Source organism: Toxorhynchites rutilus, chromosome 3 (assembly GCF_029784135.1).
Source record: "Toxorhynchites rutilus septentrionalis strain SRP chromosome 3, ASM2978413v1, whole genome shotgun sequence".
Taxonomy (NCBI): domain Eukaryota; kingdom Metazoa; phylum Arthropoda; class Insecta; order Diptera; family Culicidae; genus Toxorhynchites; species Toxorhynchites rutilus.
The window spans coordinates 150,790,669-150,806,589 of NC_073746.1; the positions used below are offsets into that span (position 1 = coordinate 150,790,669).

General features: G+C 37.9%; 1 protein-coding gene and 1 long non-coding RNA gene across 11 annotated transcripts in view; one reads left to right on the forward strand and one right to left on the reverse strand.

Annotated features, from left to right (window-relative positions):
- The window catches only part of LOC129780200 (dual specificity tyrosine-phosphorylation-regulated kinase 2), a 319,853-nt gene that overhangs the window by 231,144 nt on the left and 72,788 nt on the right, over positions 1–15,921 (forward strand). The gene's annotated exons all lie outside the window — the stretch shown is intronic.
- Positions 3,352–4,922, reverse strand: LOC129780203 (uncharacterized). The gene is made up of 3 exons (XR_008743866.1): positions 4,633–4,922; positions 4,473–4,552; positions 3,352–4,390 (listed from the first exon to the last, which is right to left on the reverse strand). It is a non-coding gene; the product is annotated as an uncharacterized LOC129780203 (long non-coding RNA).

Genomic DNA, 15,921 nt, shown 5'->3' on the forward strand with positions numbered 1-15,921 from the left:
AAAAACAAATGGCTTCAGTATTATTGGACATAAAGGGGGCCTTTGATTCAGTTTCAATAGAGGTCCTGTCAGACAAATTACACTCTCGGGGTCTGCCGCCTCTATTGAATAATATGTTATATAACTTGCTTTGTGAGAAACATTTGAATTTTTCTCATGGAGATTCGGCAGTGAGTCGGATCTCTTACATGGGCCTCCCTCAGGGCTCATGTTTAAGCCCCCTTTTGTACAACTTCTATGTAAGCGACATCGACAATTGCCTTACACAAAATTGCAACCTAAGACAACTTGCAGATGATGGAGTGGTGTCTGTCGTAGGATCAAACGAATCCGACCTGCAAGGACCCTTACAAGCTACTTTGAACAATTTTTCAACCTGGGCCATTGGGCTAGGGATCGAATTCTCCACGGAGAAAACAGAGATGGTGGTTTTTTCTAGGAAGCATAGACCAGCAAAACCAAAGCTTCAACTTTTGGGTAAACCGATCACTCATGCTATGTCATTCAAGTATCTTGGGGTCTGGTTCGACTCCAAATGTACTTGGGGGGCCCATATTAGGTATCTGAGTAAAAAATGTCAACAAAGAATAAACTTTCTCCGTACAATTACCGGCACCTGGTGGGGAGCCCATCCTGAAGATCTTATAATGTTGTATCGAACAACTATTCTCTCAGTGATGGAGTATGGCAGTTTCTGTTTTCAATCAGCTGCCAAAACACACCTCATTAAACTCGAGCGAATTCAGTATCTTTGTCTCCGTATTGCGTTGGGATGTATGCCCTCAACGCATACCATGAGTCTCGAGGTTTTGGCAGGCCTACTCCCACTAAAAGATCGCTTCAATTTATTATCTCTTCGGTTCCTCATCCGGTGTAAGGTTATGAACCCATTGGTGATCGGAAATTTTGAGCAGCTTATCGAGCTAAATTTTCATTCTGGATTCATGAGCTCATATCATGAATTCATCACCATGCAGGTTGATCCTTCTTCGTATATTCCCAACCGTGTTTGTTTTTCTGACTACATCAATTCCTCTGTACATTTTGATCTGTTCATGAAGGAGAAAATCCATGAAATTCCAGATTATCTTCGATCGAGGATCGCTCCTACGATCTTCAAAGCAAAGTATGGGCGTGTCAATTGTGATAATATGTACTTTACTGATGGGTCCTCTATGAATGAGTCCATAGGATTTGGAGTGTTCAACGTATTTTTTAGCACCTCACACAGTCTTCAGTATCCTTGCTCAGTATATATTGCTGAATTGGCAGCAATACACTGGGCGCTGGACAGCGTCGCCTCACGACCTGTTGAACACTATTACATTGTAACGGATAGTCTTAGCTCTGTCGAAGCTATCCGTTCAGTGAGGCCGGAAAAGCACTCGCCGTACTTCCTTGAGAGAATACGAGAAATTTTGAGTGCTTTATCCAGACGCTGTTATGTCATTACCTTTGTCTGGGTCCCTTCACATTGCTCCATTTCGGGTAATGAGAGGGCTGACTCATTAGCAAAGGTAGGTGCAATTGAAGGCGATATTTATCAGCGTCAAATCGCCTTCAATGAATTTTATTCTTTAGTTCGTAAAAATACCATCGCTAACTGGCAACGCAAGTGGAACGAAGATGAATTGGGCCGGTGGTTCCACTCGATTATCCCTAAGGTTAGCCTCAAACCATGGTTCAAAAGTCTGGACTTGAGTCGGGACTTTATTCGGACCTTCTCCCGACTCATGTCCAATCACTGTTCTTTAGATGCGCTGCTTTTTCGTTTCAAGCTTGCCGACAGCAATCTCTGCGTTTGTGGCCATGGTTACCACGACATCGAACACGTTGTTTGGTCGTGCGAGCTATATTTTGTCGCCAGATCGAATTTAGAAAACTCCCTTCGAGCTCGAGGAAGGCAGCCCAATGTGCCGGTGAGAGATGTGTTGGCTCGGTTAGACCTTGATTACATGTCCCAAATATATGTTTTCCTTAAAGATATCGATCTTCGAGTGTGATTGTTCTTACATACTTTCCCCCCCATTTTCTCCTCCTTTTCGTCCTTCGCGAGCTATCGGTTCCCTAACATTAGAATAAGTTAAATTGTTAATACATATTAGATGTGAGGATAGTTTAAGAATTCAGTGTGATGTGTGAGTATGAATGTGAAAGTTAGTGTGAGTGTGAGTGTGAACATGGTTACAATCTCCTTACATCCCATCCTTTTCCTAAAGAAAATGTGTCACCCTTCTAAACTCGAGTCGACCGCGAGTAATCGGTTTCCTATTTCATTAACCGTAGAATTAAGAAAACATGTTAATAGTAAAAGTATAGTTGAGAGTTTGGCTTCTTTAAACCTATGTAACTGAGCCTGTACAAATAAACGAATTATAAAAAAAAAAAAAATCATGGTTCGTGCTTGTGGCCAAGGTTACCATGACATCGAACACGTTATTTGGTCGTGCGAGGTGTATCTTGTTGCCAGATCAAATTTAGAGAACTCTCTTCGGGCCAGAGGAAGGCAGCCCAATGTGCCGGTGAGAAATGTGTTGGCTCGGTAAGACCTTGATTACATGTCCCAGTTATCGATTTTCGTTTGTGATTTTCCTTATATCCTTATATTCTCCTTTTCCTTTTCCTTTGCGAGAAATCAAATCCCTTCCTACTAACAATAGAATAAGGTGAAAGGCTTAAGAATTGAGTGTAATGAATGTGAGTGTGAATATTGTCAACATATTTTTATATCTCTTCTTTTGCCTAAAGGAAACATGTCACCCTTCTAAATTCGAACAAACCGCGAGTAATCGGTTCTCTACTTCATTAACATTAGAATTAATAAAAAATGTTTACATATACTTGTAACAATACAGATAGGAGTTTGGCTCCTTTAAACTTATGTAACTGAGCCTGTAATAATAAACGATTTAATAAAAAAAAGATGACTCGTTCATCCGGTCTAATTAAATTAAAAATCCTTATATTTTTTGTACGTTTTCGAATGCATCACACCATATATTGATGATTCTGATAAATAGTGTCCAGATGGAGGCATCTCAGTGTCGTTGGTTATTGAACTCAATTGGCGAAAGTAGACCGATATGAAATGATAATGTTAGTTGCATGCAAGGGTTCAATGACAGAATGGTCGATGTTCCCTGAATCATTGCTTCTACTCTGGCTTACTATCAGAAATTGCCAAAACACTTGCGATTCAAATTGGGAACGGAACTTCGTCCAACATTTGTTGAGCAGTGCGAAACAAGCGAAAACATCAAGAATTTTACACACGAAAGCTCCTTGTCTGACACCAATTCAGAGCGTAACCCGCGACGCCGGGGAAGCGCGCGAGTTCGTCGCGACCGGGGATTTTGCGCAGATAAGCGGTCGGCTTAAGCGCCACTCCCGCGAGGGAGACCGACCGCCGTGTTTTATCCTTGCCCGGCAATGAGACACCCACTGAGGGCGGGTTTGTCCTTTTTCTCACAAACCCGGTTATTTCCGCGACTCTTCTGCGCTAAGAAGGACCCGCGACACCGTTTGTCCGCGTTCCACAATTCAGGCAACAGAGGCAATACGGTTGTTTCCAATGAACACCGTTTATGCCAAAATTCTCATCATTGGACCTACGCAATGATGCCAAACCCACCCACCTTGAAGTTTCAGAGGACGAGGTGCGGGGGTTGAAAAGTTGTCCACAACAGAAGAGGAGCCCCAACCCTGGGCTCGTGACCTATCTGAAATTTATTCGGGTTTTTAGGCTACACCGCTAGCCAGTAAATGCACAAAACTTCCGTCTACATCTAATTATTGGTTATCACACAACATTCATTCAGCTAACTCAACATATTATCCCACAAGTTTTAATTATATTTACAACATTTACTTCGAAACTTCCAATTAACGAAAAATAATAACTACATGAACAATTTTATTTAACTATTACGGGATTCGAACATCGGACCCATTGATTCAAGTCCAGCGATTATTCTACAAAGCCTAATTTCGCATCTTGTGTAACCCTTTATTAATAGCGATCAGCATAAGCGCGCCGTCGGTAAATCTCTACGCTTCGATTGCATGTGGCATTGTTGTGTGGCGTTGTTAGTTGTGTGTGGTTTTATTCTTTGGTTCTTTTAACCCTACATGCGCATGTTATTTTAGGGTAAAAATAGTTTTCTACTCACACTACCTAGGTTTTACGTGGAGAATCTACCTTATCGCCGTTCCACGCCAGGCGATGAATGGTAAGTCCGTAGGCGTTGAGTGCGCGTTCGACTCGTAGATGTGTCGTGATGCGCCTTCCCTGGATGCGCGAGTGATGGTTTGCGCTCCGCGCGGCCACTAGAATTGACGGACAAGGTGGCGGAAATCCAATCTCCGATCGTGGGTCAGAAGCGGCTTTTTCCTACACACGACAGTCAAAAGAACACCACACACAGGCCACAATTAAAATTAATGCTAGCCACATGTCACATGCCGAAGCTTACCTTCAGTTCCGCTCAATGGGGACACAAGCGGAGAGTTAAATTCACGGAAAACAACTACTGGACTAAATTTAATCACTATTCTAAATATGAAAATAAAAAAAATCACAAAATGAAACTTTATCATACTGACTAGCACATGTAGCCTTTCACCAAAATCTACCTTCGGATTTCAACTCGCGACACCAGAACAAACTAATCCGCTCCTGCCTTTTTCACTTTCGAAGTCGGAATGGCAAGCATATCTCAAGATCCTCAGATCAGCGAGACATTCATTGGAACCGGAATTACGTAATAGTTAACGATGTTAACTATTTTGTATTCATACCGAAATTCCCCTGCGCTTTCATTGGTCGCGCATTCAAGCATTCGCGGGCGATACCCTTTAACCTCCCGAGCAGAGTTCAAGTCGAAGCGCTCGCCGGGTTTTGAAATTTGAAGAACAAGAAAACCCCGCCGAAAGACTCTGCCATTTGGGGGAAATATCCAAATGAAAAAATAGCAAAAAAAAGGAAAGCATGAGTCTTTCGGAGTGTTGGTAGGTGGGTGTCTTGGCTAAAACAGCCGCCCCGTCACATCCAGCACCCATTTTGGCTAGTTGCTCAAATCTAAAATCGGGAGCGGCACTCGCGTTGCCAAACATCCAATACATAGAAAGAAGAGAGAATCCCAGATCCACACAGGAGAGATTGTGTTGGATCTGAAATTCAAAATAACGAAACGAGGGGCTTCCAAAAGTCGAAATCAGTACCGTGCTACAACCCTCTAATACTTATCAAAGATTACACGTGTTTGTTGTGTTGCAATGTGTCTGGATTCGTTCATGCTCCAGTGCTTTGTATCCAGCAATCTTCTAATATTATTTGCGGCATGACATTTGACAGCGTTTGTGATGTGAAATTCTTACAGAACTGAAGTTCCGCCCAAATACAAATAAAAAAATTATCCGCACCCGAAACCACATTTTTGTCTAGACCAATTTTCCGCATTTCATTCACTTCCTGTAACGAACCGAAATTCAATTCAGTTTCGTCGTAGACGTTGCGAAATAAAAAAAAAAATGAGGGAAATTTCGCACTCAAAAGAGGGAAGGAATTTTTCATTCCCCACCCACACTCGGAAGTAATCACCGTCAACGAAGATGTAAGGATATTCAACTTCAAAGTAGGTTATGGTGGCCTGCATTGAAGCTTAACATTCAGCTCCCGGCATCTCACTAGAAAGGTTTCCACGGAATTATAATTTTCCATAATTTCGAGGAATTAAACCAAATGCTCCAACTACTGGCGAACACCGGAATCGTGGAAGAGCTCACTTCCCTTCATTCCTGTTTTTTTTTTCTCTCGGTGCTCAATACGTACGGACTCATCGTCGTCGTTGCTCGTATCGCGTACACAATGGCGTTTTTTTATTAGATTTTTTTTTATTTCCGTTCTTCCAATTCAATTCAATTATTTTTATCGTTACATTCGTCGTTCGCCGCGAAAATAAATATATCCTTCCTGAAGGCTCATCGACTTCTGGCGGTAAAAAGCGAGCGCGTTGTGATGATGAGCCCGGAGGAGAGAAAATTCAGCGAACATATTGTGTGTCATGTCAATCGTCCAATCGTCATTTATTGTATTTTTGTAACTTATTCGCTGGGATCGAATCATGTCGGAATCACAATAATAAAAATGTATTGTTTGGAATCGCTGTCTATTTTTGCGAGGAATGGTTTAAGATCCTATTCGAGCTGCATGAATGGGTAACTTAATAGTTGAATGGAATGTGTGGATAATGTATCTCAATTTTGGATTCTTCGTTCGATGTCTTCATTGGTTTTATGTGGAGTAATTAGGAAAAATTAGCGAGAATAAAAAAAATCCTCAACATAGCACCGAGGCATATGCTCCGATCACTGTTCGCTGCCTATGGAGCCGGAAGCATGGACACGCAATCAAACACGCATCAATGTGGAGGTAAAATGCTGAAAGCAAACATAACTAATGTACGACATAAATCGCCGAGAGCACTTGATATGATCAATTTCATGTAGAATAAAACTTATCAGTGGCTGAAAGGGCACATTATCCTTAGATACCACGAAAAAGCATTAAACCGACAACGGCTCGTAATTGCTAGCAAGTCGCAAACCGAAGGAAAAAAATGTAGATACAAGCTACAGATAGTCTTTTTTTGTGTCTTCATTCCTCGCAAACACCCGAATATCGGATTACACAGTATAATGTAATGTATTTGGTATGTGGAATGACATTAGTTTTGTCATAACTAGCGAAATGCTCGCGTTTATAGAAACACAAGCTGTTTATGAACATCGTTTCCACTGCATCATTGCAAGTGATTTCTTCACTATGCGCAATAAAATTCCCCTCAGGGTGGGGACGCTCGTGACTAGCGTAAGGCAAGCAGCATCAATGCTAATCGTTCTAATCCTGATGAATCCTGATGGTTGACATCGAAATCTGAACGAAGCTCTGGCAAAAATTACGCAAATTTTGTAGAACTACAATGAGAAGGCAGTGTTCTTCCCTGAAACGAAGTGTCTTCGGAAGGAAAATACATCTTCGTTAGCACACCATTTGACCTACCACGCGAGTCACAAGTATCGAACCTGTGCTTGCATCCGTACATCAAAGGACGAAACTTTTCTTACGCGGAGCATCAGCTGCCGACAGTAACGAAAGATTCTGCTTGCTAACGCACGCGAGGGAAAATTATCCTCGTGAAAGGAGCATGCTCGTAAACAGGGGAAATATTAAATTACCTCTTTTCCACGATGACTTAGAGGAGTGACTGCACTTTCCCGGGAAGAAACAAATGAAGCTTGCTTGTAGTTTGCGCTCTAAAGGAGATATTTCCACACCTTCTGATGCCGGTGCCGGTGAGCTAATGTGACCGAGTCCATCCGTTCACTGTTCTGAGGAAATGCATGGGGAAGTAACTTTCGTGCCTGGTTTTATTTATAATTCATGATATTTTAACACGAGCACCGAGAACAACCCCGCAGACTGAACAAGTGGAGCCATGAAATCGCTCGATGTTGCGGTGAAATTTCATTCCACCGACAATCAACTTGCAGAGCAGGTGGTGATTCCTGTCTTCAATTTGCCGATGCAAGTGAAAAATGGATGCTTTCAGAGTGTAAACGGGGTTTCAATCTATTAAATAATGCAATGTTTCGGTAAAAAATTTAACATGTAGCTTCACGATATTGAGTAATTCTCCACTCTGGAAGATCTGAAAATATTCGAAAATTTATTCGATCGTCTTCAATTTGGACGAAATTTGGCGCAGTCTTTCGGAGGGAGAGGCTAAATATTGAGTCATTTAAAAAGTATTGTCTTTTTTTATTTATTGATCGATTTGAAACGCGATTGATCATTGTTATCTATAAGCTTTCGTCATTTTTCTGGTAATTACATAATTCCATCCATGTATTCTTCTATGGTTTCCCGTTGTTTCGTTGATCGCTAGCTGATGGGAGTTTCGAACGAATTGGCGACTTCAAGCTTAGCGATAACAGCAATTCTTGCTGCGCTAATACCAATATCTTACATTCTAATTTAAGTGTACATATAACTATTTATTCTATTATTAAGGAGGGATCCTGGTCTTGAAGGTCGAAGAAATCGTTTTTTTAGCATATTTGCAAGCTTATGCCCTCAAAAATTTTGTCCTAAAAGGATTTTACGATATTTGATTTCGTTGGAAAGTTACAGTCAAAAGAATGAGGTCACCTCAAGGGATATAATATCGCTGTACGATTTTTTCCACGCGTTTTTCTCGAAACTATGTTTTTTCAGCTGGTGGTATCGATATCTCGACCGATTTGGCTGTATTTTTTAAATAACAATGTAAAAATGAATTATCAAAAGCGTTACGTAGCCGTTTTTTCATATCAAAGGGCCTGGCTGAGTAAGGAAGTAAAATGTGTCCTCAAACCAAATTACACGTTCTATGGATAATATTGTATAGAATTTAAAAAAAATATACTGAAAGTGCGTTTTAATATGGTGTAACGAGAAATATTATCAAAACAAATTCAGCAAAAATGGTGGTACAGGTCGAACTCGATTATCCGGAGACTTGATTATCCGGGATTCGATTATCCGGAATTTTAGACTCGATTATCCGGAATATTTTATTTTTGATTTTCGGAAATTTTGAATAATTTGTATAATAATTCCATATTGAATAGCCAATATGGGTATCAAATGAAAGGGCTTGACTAGTAGGATACAGTTATTTATGAAAACTGCAAATCCAAAATGGCCGCCACCACAAGATGGCGGATTACATATTTTCTCAGAACCCCATCAATATGGGTATCAAATGAAAGGGCCTGACTAGTAGAATACAGTTATTTATGAAAAATGCTAATCCAAGATGGTCGCCACTACAAGATGGCGCCAAATATATTTTTTCACAACCCCATCAATATGTGTATCAAATGAAAGGGCTTGACTAGTAGAACACAGTTATTTATAGGAAATGCAAATTCAAGATGGCGGCCACAACAAAATGGTGCATTACATATTTTCTCAGAACCCCATCAATGTGGGTATCAAATGAAAGGGCCTGACTAGTATAATACAGTTATTTATAAAAAATGCAAATCCAAGATGGACGCCACTACAAGATGGTGCCATATTTTTGACGTGGGACTACGTCTAACCGGAAATTACGGGGGGTAAAATGAAAACCTAAACACAGAACATGCAGGAAAAAATGCAAGATTTCGAATGCTTATAACTCGAACATTTCTTACTGGATCGGAGAGATGTATGCATCAATTGATAGGGAATATTTCTACGCATCTATCGCAATTAATAGAATGTTATGTTTCATTAGATAAACAATTGAATAACTGTGAAATGTTGAGCGTTATCTAAACGCGCTAACTGCCTTGTTTTGATTGGCCCGATTTACGGTTTCCCCAACACGACCATCAAAACCAAGCAGACTTGTGGAAATCGGCATTGAAAATACATGAAAGTAGAGCGAGCTTTTGTTCCCTCCGAAATGTGTTCCCTAACAGAGATTTCAAAACTTGTTTTGCATAGCGGGTACGGGTACGGGTACAACGTTTTTGCTCGGTTATTCAAGATTGCATTGAAGGATATGCCTTCATATGTTCAGCTCACAGAATTTCTAAGCACACCATTTGATGATTAGGCAAAATGTTGATAACCATTTGCTGCGATAACGCCTATTGATTAAACAATATGTGTTTAAGGTACATGTCCGAAACTGAGTGCCTAAAGTTCATCAAATCAAGCAAATTCGCAGTTCGAGAAGTACATACACTTGAGAGATGCAAACTTTAGGGGTAAAAGTAAAATAAATAATCGTTTGATAATTCTTCCGTTCACATATTTTGTCCTAGGCATCATACCAAATGTAAAAGGACTGTCATTAAATTTACTTGAAACGAAGAACATAATCTATCACAATGCATGAATCGACCTTACATAGCCTTTGTTCAATCGTTTTACTCACATTTAATTGAATTGGGAAATTGTTTCATTCAACCAAAAATTTAATCAATACAAACAAATGATTGCTAAGCTAAGATAGCCCCACCTTGCGGTTATATCATAAATATAACCCACCCATTTTTTCCCAACCCCTTCAATATGTGTATCAAATGAAATGGCTTGACTAGTAGAACATAGAAGATCATGATATAAATACAAATCCAAATACAAATCCAAGATGACCGCAGTTCCCAAATAACTGATTACTTTTTAATGATTTAATTCAGCTTGCCCTGTTTGTAAGTATGTTTGAGTGTTTGTAGGATTGCCCCACATTAATTGAAATTTGACCCCGTTCCTGATCACTAATTGATCTGAAATTTGGAACATAAAGGGTGTGTCACATCAAATTGCATCACGGAAAAAATGCTGTAGAAATTTAATTTTCAGGAATTATATCTTCAGCTTTCGCTTATAATCAGATAAGAGTGTATAGATCACGTTGGCCATGCTTCACTGTCAATTTTTCGTAAATTTGGAAAAATGTCGTCGAACGAAAAAGAGCGTCGTGAATTAATCCTGTGCACTCATTTCGAGAATCCGGAGTTGTCACATCGGGACATCGGTAAGATGCTGGGAATCGTCCAATCCACGGTCAGCAGAGTACTAAAACGATACTTCGAGAACCTAACCATCGACCAGAAGGTGAAGAACAGCAAAAATGGATGCTCCGTCAGTGAAAAAGATCACAAGCGCGTAGTTATGCAGTTTAGACGTGATCCGAGAAGTTCGGTCCGGGATGTCGCCAATAAGCTGAATTTGTCAAGTTCATTCGTCCAGCGGACCAAGCAGCGCGAGGGCCTGCGTACATACAAGGTTCAGAAGGCTCCTAACCGCGACAAAAGGCAAAACATGGTGGGGAAGACGCGAGCCCGGAAGCTGTACACCGAAATGCTGACGAAGCCGCATTGCCTGGTAATGGACGACGAAACCTACGTCAAAGCGGACTTTCGTCAGCTGCCGGGCCTGTTGTTCTTCTCCGCAGAAGACAAATTCAGCGTTCCGGAGGAGATTCGCAAGCAGAAACTATCCAAGTTTGCCAAAAAGTACATGGTGTGGCAAGCGATCTGCTCTTGCGGAAAGCGGAGCGCCCCCTTCGTGATGACCGGCACGGTAAACGGGCAGGGTTACCTTAAGGAGTGCCTACAGAAGCGCTTACTATCACTATTGAAGCAGCACGAGGGCCCGACCATCTTCTGGCCGAATCTCGCTTCGTGCCACTATTCAAAGGACGTGTTGGAGTGGTACGAAGCCAACGGGGTCACCTTCGTGCCAAAGGAAATGAACCCGCCCAACGCGCCGGAGCTTCGCCCAATAGAGAAATATTGGGCGATTATGAAGCAGGCCCTCCGGAAGAACCCAAAAGTTGTCAAATCGGAGCCGGACTTCAAGAGAAAATGGATTTCTGTTCAAAAAAACTACAACCTGACGTTGTACAGAACCTTATGGACGGGGTAAAGAGGAAGGTGCGAGCATACGGGCTTGGGCTCGAAGTATGAATAAAAAGAAAATGCCAAAAGTTGTTTAATAGTTTTTATTTTACTGTCTAAAATTTTCAAAAGAATCGATCTACTGGGCGAATTTCTACAGCGTTTTTCCGTGATGCAATTTGATGTGACACACCCTTTACCTTTAATTCTATTACCATTATAAAACTGCGTATTCCATGATCTTTTTTTTTATTAATTCGTTTATTTTTACAGGCTCAGTTACTTAAGTTTAAAGGAGCCGAATTCTTAAATATAATTTTAAAACTATATATATATATAAACAATTTTCTTACATCTATGGTTAGTAAGGTGGAAAACTGATTACTCGCGGTGTACTCGAGTTTAGAAGGGTGACATATTTTTAGGAGAAGGATGGGATATAAGGAAATTGTAACAATGTTGATGAACACTCAATTCTTAAATCTATTCGTATATCTATAGTTTATTTACATTTCTACTTATTCTACTATTTATAGCAAGGGGATGAATTACCCGCAAAGGAAGAAAAGGAGGGTATAAGGATGTAGGGACAATCACACACGAAGATCTATAGCTTTAAGGAAAACATATATATGGGACATGTAATCAAGGTCTAACCGAGCCAACACATCTCTCACCGGCACAATTCCATGATCTTGAAAAATTCAATTTGGCTAAAAAATGGCTTTATTTATTTACTGTATTCTATGTATTCTATTAGTCAAATCATTTTCTTTGATAACAATACAGCGTAACTGCGATATAATGTACATTTTACTTTCAAAATTGTACGTTGTATCGAATTGTACGTTATATCGAAACATTATAAAGAACTCAGAAACGTAGCTTATATTACTTTATTGTGTTGCTGTTTGAGTAAGGTTAATGGAATAATTTAACTAGAAGACAAAGCCTTTCCCATGATGTTTCTCTTCGTACTGTTGATTAAAATTTGATTCATTAGAATCCGGAATCACAAAACAGTTGTACTTCGGGATTGGTTTAAAGTACAACCCAAGCTTTAGTATCAAAATACAGATAATTAATTGTTCTTTCTGAAAAATACTATTCAAAAAATTATTCCTTTGGACTTTGAAAATGTGTACGTTATAACGAGGGTACGCTATATCGAAGTTTCCCTGTTTTGAGGGGAATGCAAAAAATACATAGTCGACTATTTAGTGGCGGTTACCTATTCGAATTTATGTTGTTCATAATGTAGTCTCTTCTCCAAGTCAAGCCATTTAGCCATTTTTTAGGGGCGGCCAAATTGAATTTTCAAGCAGTTTTATAATGGCAGTATAATTAAAGGTATGTTCCAAATTTCAGAACAATCAGTTATCAGGAACGGGGTCAAATTTCAATTAATGTGGGGCAATCCTACAAACACTCAAACATACATACAAACAGGGCAAGCTGAATGAAACCATTTAAAAGTTATCAGTTATTTGCGGACTGTGGCCATCTTGGATTTGAATTTTTCATGATCTGATATGTTCTACTAGTCGAGCACTTTGACTTTTTGACTTTGACTTTTTTCATTTGATACCCATATTGATGTGGTTTTGAAAAAATATATATATTTGGTACCACTTTGTGGTGGCGGCCATTTTGGATTTGCGTTTTTAATAAATAACTGTGCTCTACTAGTCAATCCCTTTCATTTGATACAGGTCAGACTCGATTATATACAGACTCGATTATATGTGATTCGATTATACACAGTTTGGATAAAATTTTTTTTTTTATATTTCAAATATGACTTATTTCAAGAAGAAATGTAACCTTAAGTTGAAATTTGAGTGGCTATTACATGTACAGTGGGGTGAAAATAGTGATTTTTGGAGATTTGGTTTGATTTTTTACCAGGAATTCTTCATATCGATATTGCAGCCAAATTAAGAAAGATAGAATTTGGGTGTCAAAGAACAAATTGTAGAGCGGTTTGAGAGCTTCAATTTTATTGATAAGAACAATCCAATTAGTACAATTTTTAGGATAAAAGTAATAATAACACATTAAAAATTAATAACTTTTAAGTTTTTCACTTCCAAAATGTTATTAAAATATACTAATTTAGATGTTCCACTACTATATCCTATACTAAATTTTCTCATCTTTCAAATGAAGGCAACAGAGTTGTCTTCCGTAGCGTACTTTTTAATGTAGAGCCAGTTTGAGGCAACAGAGTCCGAAACAGAAAAAATGTTCTATAACTTTGTCATTGTTGAAATTCGAACATATGCGTAGAAGGATTTTTTTCATCAAATATGATCGCCTATCACCTCCTGAGAGAATCTGGATAAATTTATTTTTTTTCATGTAAGAAAGGTGTTTTCTGACTTTAAGGGGATGAATCAAAAATCCAATTCCTTTTTTATATTCAAAAAACAAAAAAGTACATGCAAAAAAAAACGAATAAAAAAAATTTTTTTTGACTCGATTATCCGGAGTGAAAAAAAAAATCAATACTCCGGATAATCGGGTCCGACCTGTACTAGAAAAATCTTGAAATATCGAAAAAAAAATTGAGGCATTTAGAGATTCAATTATACTCCATTTCATATTTTAATGTACGCCTTTTCTAGATGTGTGAATTTTTTCAGAATTTTAACAGTGTTACGCGATACAAAAAATATATATTTATGAAATTTTGATTTTTTTTACAATTTTGTGACTTAGTACTGGTTTAATTTCTATTTAAATGTGTTTGTATGTGGTTTCTGATATTTGTGATTTTTTTTCAGAAAATTTCGAAAATTGCGCGGTACGAAAATATCCTGAAATTTTTAAAAAAAATTTTTTTTGTTTCTTTTTTGTTTATTTTCTAATATTTTGTTCATTTTCCTAAAATCTTTAATTGCATTGTATCCATGTATTCGTGAAGAACCTTATCACCAGTGCTGTGGAACATTTTGTATAAGATATCAAATTAGAAAATTAGGTAATTTTTCTGAAGACGAATTTCATGCCAACTCGACTGGCCGTTGGCAGCACCATCTCAGAGAGCAGTGAAACGTTGTGGATGTAATGACATGGGTCATTTAAGCAACTTTGCATACTTGAAATATTCGAAGAATAATTAGACTACTTTTTGGGAAAAGCCAATTTTTTTTTCTTAATTTTTTACAAAAATTTATAACTTAAAAATTATGATACCTACAAAATTCTTGTCAAAAGATGAAATGTAGGAAATTATTTAAGTTCTCACAAAAAAATACCAAAACTTTTTTGGAAAAAAATCGCTGACAAAAAAGTTATTTTAAAAATTAAAGTTGATTTTTCTCAAAAACGTATTTTTTAAATACCCGAAAATATATATATATGAATAGCCCTTACAATTTCCAACAAGTCGTCCATACATCGAAAGATGGGCACATTTACAGGGAAAAAGTTTTTCGAACAACAACTTTTTCATGTTTTCTTTGAAAAAAATACAACTTATTCTAATTTTGTTAAAACTCAAGGTAGCGATATGCTGTATTCGACAAAGTATTAGATCTTATTAAAATATAAACTTTTGTCGAAGAAATCAACTTTCTATCTTTGAGAGTTTTTGGAATATAAGTCTTTTTTCTATGAAGACTCCTGAAAAAAATAATGTTTGCTCGTAACATTTTTGTGTGTAAATTCTCACGTTTGACATGTTTCTAAATAGAGAAAAATTAGCAGAGCAGAGAGCAGAGAGAATGGAATGTAGGAAATTATTTTGGTTTTCATTAAAAATTATTACGAATTTTTTTGGAAAAAAATCATTGAAAAAAAAATATTTTGAAAATTAAAATTCACTTTTCTCGAAAACATATGCTTTTAAAATTCTGAAAAAATAGATATAAATAGCTCTTAAGATTTCCAACCAGTTTTCCATACATCGGACGATGGGCACATTTACATGGAAAAAGTATTTCGAACAACAACTTTTTAATTTGTTTTTCTTTGAAAAAATACTATTAATGTTTAATTCGTTACATTTTTGTGTATAAATTATCGCAATTTACATGCTCTGCTAACTGTTCTCTATTTAGAAACAAGCCAAGAACATGTCAAACGTGAGAATTTACACACAAAAATGTTACGAGCAAAACATAATTTTTTTCAGGATTCTTCATAGAAAAATGACTTATATTTCAAAGACTATAAAAGATAGAAAGTTGTTGTCTTCGACAAAAGTTTATATTTTAACCAGATCTACAACTTTGTCGAATACACTATATCGCTATATATAAATATACATATGTGTACCTCTTTTTTCGAATTTTCCCTCTTTATTTTCAATATCCTTGTTTTATATATAAGATATACATAGTCATTTTTTTAGAATTTTCCTATTTATCTCAAATATCCTCTAAAGTATTATTTCATTCGCATTTGAGTGAAGTTTGTGAGTTTGTTACAAAATACATAGAAGACGCATTTCTGATCAGCCGTTCTCCTGTGATGATG